General features: G+C 34.9%; 1 long non-coding RNA gene across 1 annotated transcript; it reads right to left on the bottom strand.

Moving 5' to 3' along the window:
* Window positions 1-401: 401 nt before the first annotated feature.
* LOC120440387 lies at window positions 402-7,864 on the bottom strand. The gene is made up of 3 exons (XR_005613225.1): window positions 7,841-7,864; window positions 3,300-3,326; window positions 402-1,210 (listed from the first exon to the last, which is right to left on the bottom strand). It is a non-coding gene; the product is annotated as an uncharacterized LOC120440387 (long non-coding RNA).
* Window positions 7,865-8,479: the final 615 nt, after the last annotated feature.

Genomic DNA, 8,479 nt, shown 5'->3' with positions numbered 1-8,479 from the left:
TTATATGTATTTATACAGATATGAACACAACTCAACTTGGAAATGCTGAAAACGGATTACTCTTCAAATTGCTATTTAATCTGAGAAATGTAAGAGTATTCAAATGTTCTTATAAATATGTAATAGATGTAAAAGGCTGGCTTTGTTCCAAACACAATATAGAGAATATTCAAAGTTCTCTAAAAAAAAAAAAAAAACTTGGGTCAGTTTTATTGTAGTATTTTCAAAAACTGTATATTTTTAACCAGACTGGTTAATGATTAGATCTATATTTCTGTAAAGGGATATGTAGAAATCACAACAATCAACAGGGTATAATAACTCTTAGCTTTTAAGTAGACTTTGTCTTAATCTTCTTCAGATATCTAAGATTTTAAGCAAATATAAAGAGCTGTGGTGATCAGACAGGCGATGAGGACTCTTCAGCTGGATGTTCTGCAGCAGTCAGGAAACGGGAAGTCCTCAGGGCAGATTCTCGGCGACAATACGAACACTTACAATGACTAGAAGAAATGTGGTTGTCCTTAAATAATAATAGTATAAACCGACTGTTCTCAAATGTTATTTCCAATGAAACAAACTAGCAAAAGGTATTTGAAGAAATCAAATTAAATATTTATGTGAATATAGCACTCTGAAAATATGTATTACAGTATAAGATTATCTTATTCCAAATAAACCTTAAAAAGGTGAATATTTTATAGAATTTATCAAAGTAATTGCACCTGTAAGCCAAATAATCAGTGTTTATTCAACGTGCTACAAATGTACAAATAAAAATTAGAAATATAGGGCTGCGTAAATAATTTCTACTCTGTTTTACTGTACTTTTAATATACTACTGTATAGTCAACTTTCTACTTGTAATTTCCAGCAAAAAGACTGGATGTGAGAGAGTTTAACGACAGAAAAGAAGGAGGAGTGAGAGCAGAGATCTCTCAGAATTCTGTAACAGATAGATGAAGTACTGGTAACTTCAATTTCCCAAAAATGGGGACCATGTCAAAACTTGATTATTCCAGTCAAAACTTGATTCCAGTCAAAATTTGATTCCAGTTAAAAACGTGATTTTTGATAACTTAGATAGAGCTTGTGGGATAGAGTGAAGCAAGATAGAACGTCTTGTCAAAATAGATAGAGTGGGTAGAGTGATAGGACAGACTGAATGGCTTGTCAATGATAGAGGGAGAGAGCTTCTGCAGCAGGTCACCTGTAAGACACAAAGAGACAGGAATTAGGCATATTTCAATAAGCTTGGATTTACCACGTTCTTCAGACTATAAGGTGAACTTAAAATCCTGTCATTTTCTCAAAAATCGACAGTGTGCCTTATGTATTGATTCTGGTTGTGCCTACTGACCTCGAACTGGATTTATGTGGTACACAGGGCTCAAACATCTGTCAAAATGTTTGAGTACAACTTTGGTAAGCTATGAAGCTGCAGCGCTTGATAGACTGTCGGAACATGACAGCTACCATAGTCAGGAGCCTCATGGAGTAATACGTGCTGTGCTTCATCATAATATTATGGTGTGTATGTATAAGGACCTAGCACCTGTTAAAAGACATGCTTACGAAACAGAGTTCAATCTAATCAACCCATCAAGAATTTGATGGATTTGTGGAAGAGAGAAAATTGAAAACATGTGTATTGTTTTTTTTTATTTTATGTTACAACTGGACAATGTTGAGTGTTATTGTGAATGAGTTAAAGTTTCACTTAACTGTGTTGTTTGGCTTAATTCACCTTATAGTCTGAAAAAATACAGTACATATAGGGCTTTACACACTGAAGAGTTCTACAGTACATTATTGGACTGAACTGAATAAAAATGGTTAAAAAAAAAAAAAATGGTGGTGGAACTGTTGTAAGGACATTCTGAATTCTATCAGCACAATAAAAACAAACAGAACAAAATTAAACTACGGTGTGGTGCTACAATAACTTACAGTAAATCTTATATGGTCCAACAAAGCCCACACACTGAGGTTAAAGCCGACAGTTTCAGGCCACCTGCTTTAAAAACTTTACATCCAATCAACTCAAATGTAAGCCACGTCACATGTTTCAAAATCCCCAAAGTTCTCTCATCCCTGTTTCTGTGTGTACTTACCTGGGACAATGGCATATCATAATATCTAGAGAGCCGTTAACATAAAAATAAACAATAATTTAAGCAGTCTGACTTTTGGCAAAATGTGAAATTTGGAGATGGATGGTTCCTGCTTACACATTTCTACATATTTCAGTCACATTAAAGGCATGTTTAATAAACACGCCACTAAATCTATGATAAACTTATCAAAGTCGATATTAAGGCCTAATTAATGTATTATGATGATAATTTCTTTGTAGATCATTTAATGATAAACAAACAAATGTATCTGTGATGTTTTAAGGAAGGTCTTTGGTGGAGTTTCTTCCATTTCTTCAGAAACATGACTTCCATTTTTTAAAATCATCATCAACACAAATTTTAAAAAAATTTACAAAATAATAACACTAGCACTAACCCAGACAGTGAAGTAATCTATTAAGGGAAAGAAGCTTTTGAAATCCACAAGGTACTACGTGAAGAAATAACTGTCTCTGAACTATTAATCATGAGCTACTCTAATGTGAATCAAGGTCAGAAAGATCTGTAAGTCTGCAAAGAGTCTGACGACTCTTGATGATCACCAAGAGCTGTGCTGACTCACTGCACTAAATTGAATCTTATATAGCGAGAGAAACATTTCAGAAACAACACCAGCATTAAAATCAAACATGATGCTGTTACTGTAATAGTCCACAGTTCCTTTACTACTTCAGGACCTACATCAACTCATCAGGTCCTGAGCTTAAGTGTAATCACACTTGGGATTTGCAACAGGACATTGATCTGAAGCACACAAGTAAGTCCAACTGACTAATCAGAATCTCGACTTTGAGGAAATTGAGATCCTTGAAATGATTTCAAAACACTATTTTTGATGTTAATTAAGGCAACTCTGAAATTAAAGTGGACCAAAATCCCCCAGTGATGTATATCAGTCATTACTAGTTACTATAAATGCTTGATGGTAATTGTTGCTATCAGGGCTTTCACAGCTGGTATTAGAGAACAGATAGCTGTGGTTTGGTTTTCTCTGCTTCATACATGAAATCATCACTTTAAAAACTGCTTGTATTTGCATTTATCCAGGTCATCCTTGTTAGAAGATTTGAAACGTGACAAAAAAAAAAGCATAAACAAAATAAATCTGCAAGGAAGAAAGACTTTTCCCAGCACTGTACCTCAGACAAAACCTATACTTACCAGACTTAAGACGATCAGATCAGCAGTCTAGACAAAGGAAAGAAAACATCAGATCACTGTTTAATGTTTCAGACTGTTGAGCCTCTTCACACACAATCCAATTTACTGTGACATTAAATAACTAGTCAAATCCTCCATTTCTTCATGCCTTTATGAACTCACTGCAGTCTAAAGAGGGCATAATTTAATTGCAGAGTCTCAGATGGCTTTAACATGTTTAATAAAAACATTCGTACTACAGAATTGCAAAGAATAGGCACCAATATTTGTTGGCACAAACGCAGGGTATACCAAATATTTCAATTCAATTCAATTTTATTTATATAGCGCCAAATCACAACAAAAGTCGCCTCAAGGCGCTTTATATTGTACAGTAGATCGCACAATAATAAATACAGAGAAAAACCCAACAATCATATGACCCCCTATGAGCAAGCACTTTGGCGACAGTGGGAAGGAAAAACTCCCTTTTTCGTACACAGAAGCTTTGTAGCTCCAACATTTTCTATCACAAGTCAGTTTTAATAACATGTGAAGAACGACAACTTTTGATCTAATTTAAGATTTAAAATGTTGAATACAAATTAATTATTTAAATCAGAAGCAACAGAAAACCACAACAACAACAGTAGCACACTATTTTTTTAATGAAAATTTCTTAAAAAATATTACACTAAAAAGTCATTCCATTGTACTTGTTGCTAGCAATACTTATGTGTTATGCAGTTTCATAAGTAGAATGAAAGAGACAATAAAAATCAATAGCTGTGGTGCTTTTAAGTGTTTAAGGTACCACCTATACTCACCTAAAGCACTTTCATAGTTTTGTTTGATACTTAAATCCACAAACATAAGGAGAAATGGAACAACTGCATAAAGATATCTCCGACATTTAACTATGTTTGGACTTGATAAGCCATCAAAAATTAAAATCAGACATTAATGGCCTTTAAACTTCATTGACATTTTCAGGGGCAGTCAGTTTTCCTGTGTGGGGGCTTTGCTGCTACAGATTCTAAATCCTGTCTATTTGTTTTTGCCCATGAGTGAATGGCAAGATGACACAAGTAGCCAAACTACTACAAGTAAATTACTAAACATTCCCATTACTGTCTACTTACCAGCAAAGGCAAAACCAAAGATCTGTTCACTCTGTGTAACAAAAGACAAAGAACAGAAATACAGGATCAGACAACTCCAATCAGCATTAGAGTCAATACTGCATCACTCTCTGTAGTCAAAAACATTCTGGAAACTTCTTTGTTAAATACAGCTGGAATACAAACAACAACTCTCCTCTGTTTTCTTTTTCCGCACCCTAATAAAGATTATCATCTTCATAAAGGTAATATGTAGTTTTATCCATTTGCAATAAGCCACACAAGTTTCTTAGTCATGCAATGCTCCAAAATTTAGGTTCAGTTACATAAGAGAGTAGATATCGTAACCAATGATTTGCAACACCTAGCACTGCACACTTTATCAAATGGTGATGTCACAATTTAAAAGTAGGCAACAATCACAAATGATAGCTTGTATGGAATGTTTGTAGGCTTTAACATTTGAGGTGGCCTGAATTCAAATTCTACTAACACAATAAAAACAAACAGAGTCTATAAACTTACACCAAGATGTGCTGCTACAATAACTTACTGTAAACATTATATGGTCCAACAAAACCAACACACTGAGGTTAGAGCAGACAGTTTCAGGCCACCTACTTAAAATTCATGCCACATTCACATGTTCCTTAATCCCCAAAGTTCTCAAATCCCTGTTTCTGTGTGTACTTACCTGGGACAACAGTACATCATACTATCTGGGCACACAGAAACAGGGATTTGAGATCCGTTAACATAAAAGTAAACAATACTTTATTCAGTATGACTTTTGGCAAAATGACAAATTTGGAGATGAATGGTTCCTACAAAGCAGTTTCTACATATTTCAATCACATTTGGGGTATGTTTATACACAGCCATAAGCACTCCACTAAATCTAGGAGGTACTTATAATGGCCGATTTAAAGGCCTAATTAAAAATGTAGTATGGTAAATGGAGTGGTTCTTATATAGCGCTTTTCTGCTCTTCTGAGCACTCAAAGCGCTTTATAAAACTTGTACATTCACCCATTCACACAAACACATTTCTCCTAAGTGCTTCCTAACTGACATTCACACACATTAATATTCCGATGGGCGCATCAGAGAGCAACTTGGGGTTAGTACAAGGATATTTGGCATACAGACTAGTGGAAGCTCATTAATCGAACCACCAACCTTCCGATCAGTAGATGACCTGCTCTACCACCTGAGCTACAGCCACCCCTATGTATGATGATAATTTCTTTGTAGATCTGTATCTGTGCTTTTGATTTTTTCCAGTCATCAACAAAATCTTTAATTAAAAGACTAATTCAAAAAACAGTTTTCAGACAGTGACATAATTATTGAGGGGAAAGAAGCTTTTGAAATCCACAAGGCCCCACATGAAGACTTAATTGTACCTAAACTGCTGTTCATGAGCTGCTCTAATGTGAAAAAATATGCACTGCTACAATAACCTACCAACCTCTGTAGGACTGGAAATGTTTACACACACTTTTCTAGGATTTGATGACTTTTGATGATCACCAAAAGCTGTGCGGACTCACAGCACTATGCCGAATCGCCTATAATGAGAAACATTTCCCAGCACTGCACCTCAGAAAAACCTTTACTTACCAGACTTGAGATGATCAGATCAGCAGTCTAGAGAAAGGAAACAATTCATCAGATCACTGTTTGATGATTCAGACTGTTGAGCCTCTTCATACACAATCCAATTTACTGTGACACTAATTAACTAGTAAAATCCTCAATTACTTTAAGCTTTTTTTAGTCTAAAGAAGAGATAATTGAACTGTGTGGTCTCGCATGGCTATAGCAAGTGTAATAAAAGCCTTATTACTACAGAAATGCAAAGAACAGGCACCAATATTTTAGGGCTGTTCGATATAACGATATATATCAGATGACGATATAAAAACGTCTATCGTTTCATTTTACGCTATCGTTTGTTTCGTGGTGTCGCAAAATAAACTGTTTACGGCAATATTTTTTCATCATTTTGATGGTCACTGTAGTGGCTATATTAATTTCTTAAAGTTCTCTCTTTCTCTTATATTTAATATAACCACACTACGGACGGACAAGCGCTTGTTTTTTAAGCATTTTCGTTAGCAACAAGGATGGTAAAACCACGGCGTGTCTGCTTGTTTATTTTCCACATAAACCTTTCACAATAAAGCTCAAGATCCTGTTGAGACTTTTCAAAATAAACTGAGTCACGTGAAAGATGCAGAGTATTTGCCGATGAGAAGCAAAAAAGAGCCGTCAGGTGCTAAAAAATAAGCGTTAGACTCAAACGTTAGAACAGGCTTTTCCCCGCAGCACGCTGTGTAATAAATACTCACAAAGAAAATGGCGGCTGTTACAACTTATGTCTAAAAATGTATCGTTTCATGCATCAGTTAAAACACTCCACTCCAGGTACACGACGCCCAGCTGGAAACACTTCACGCAAGTTGAGATGCCCGAGATTCACAGAATTTACAGGAAATGTTACATTTTTGTAATTTATATTGTTATATCGACGATAGATGTCTTAATATCGGGATATGAGATTTTGGTCATATCGCACAGCCCTACAATATTTGTTGGCACAAGTGCAGGATACACCAAATATTTCCTACACAGAAGCCTTGTGGCTCCAACATTTTCTACAACAGGTCAGTGCTAATAAAGTGTAAAAAACCACAACTTTTAATGTCCTTTCAGGTTAAAAACATTAAATACAAAGTAATTATTTTAATCAGAAGCAACAGAAAACCTCATCATGTTTTGGTTAGTCTGATATGAATATGCAAATCCTAAAATACATGTAAATATTAACATGTTACGATAACAGAGGTGCAGAATGCTTTGTGATTAAAATGAAATGTCTTAAAATATTACACTAAAAATTCCTTTCATTGTACCAGTTGTTAGGAATATTTATGTATGTTGCAATGTCCCTTTAGCAACATTTCTATTTAATTTTACAACATATTATATTCACTAAATAAGTAATAAACTAATTCGACACATTGGCTGTAATGTACCTAACAATATAAATCAATACCTGTGCAGCTCTTAATTGTTTGAGCAACCACTTATACTGACTCCCTAAAACACTTTATTTGTTTTGTCTGCTACTTAAATCCACAAACATAAGGAGAAAATGAACCACCGTATAAAGACATCTGACATTTAACTGTTTGGATTCAATAAGCCATAAGAAATATAAATCATACATAAATGGGCTATTAAACTTCAGGGACATTTTCAGGGACAGTCAGAGGCCCTGTGTGGGGCTTTGCTGCTACAGGTCACAAATCCTGTGTTTTTGCCAATCAGTAAATGGAAACATATCACAAAAGTCAAACTACTGTATGTAAGTCGTCAAATGTGCTACGCAATGCCAGGTTCATACTGCTTCAGTTACAATCACTGTTTACTTACCAGCAAAGGCAAAACCAAAGATCTCGTTCACTCTGTGTAACAAAAGACAAAGCACAAAAATACAGAATGAGACAACTCAGATCAGCATCACAGTTAATACTGCATCACTCTGTGCAGTCCAAAAGATTCACTACACTTCTTTGTTTACCACAGCTGGAATATAAACACAAATTCTTCTCTTTTTTTCTACACCTTATTAAAGATTACTGTCTTCATTAAGGTAATATGTGGTTTCATCCATTTGTAATAAGCCACACAAGTTTCTCAGTTATGTGATAGCTCTATTAGTTTGGTGCTGTTAGATAACACAGTAGATTTAATAAGCAATGATTTGCTACACCTAGCACTGCACACTTTATCAAATTCTGACATCACAATTTTAAAGCAGCAACAATCATAAATGAAAGCTTGGGTGATATATTTGTAGGCTTCAACATTTGAGTTGGTCTGCATTCAAACTCTGCCTCCTAAAAATATTATCACCTTCACACAGTGTCATTTAATATCATTTAATATGCTGTTGTTTTAAATGTCTACATATCATATTAATAATATTAATGGCGGACTGCTGCATTTTATTTATTTGAAGGTGGCCTTTTTATATTTCATTAATTTTCACAAAGTGAGAAGTTAAACAGA

This window comes from Oreochromis aureus, linkage group 5 (genome assembly GCF_013358895.1).
Source record: "Oreochromis aureus strain Israel breed Guangdong linkage group 5, ZZ_aureus, whole genome shotgun sequence".
Lineage (NCBI taxonomy): Eukaryota > Metazoa > Chordata > Actinopteri > Cichliformes > Cichlidae > Oreochromis > Oreochromis aureus.
This window is presented reverse-complemented; position numbering and strand designations above follow the sequence as displayed.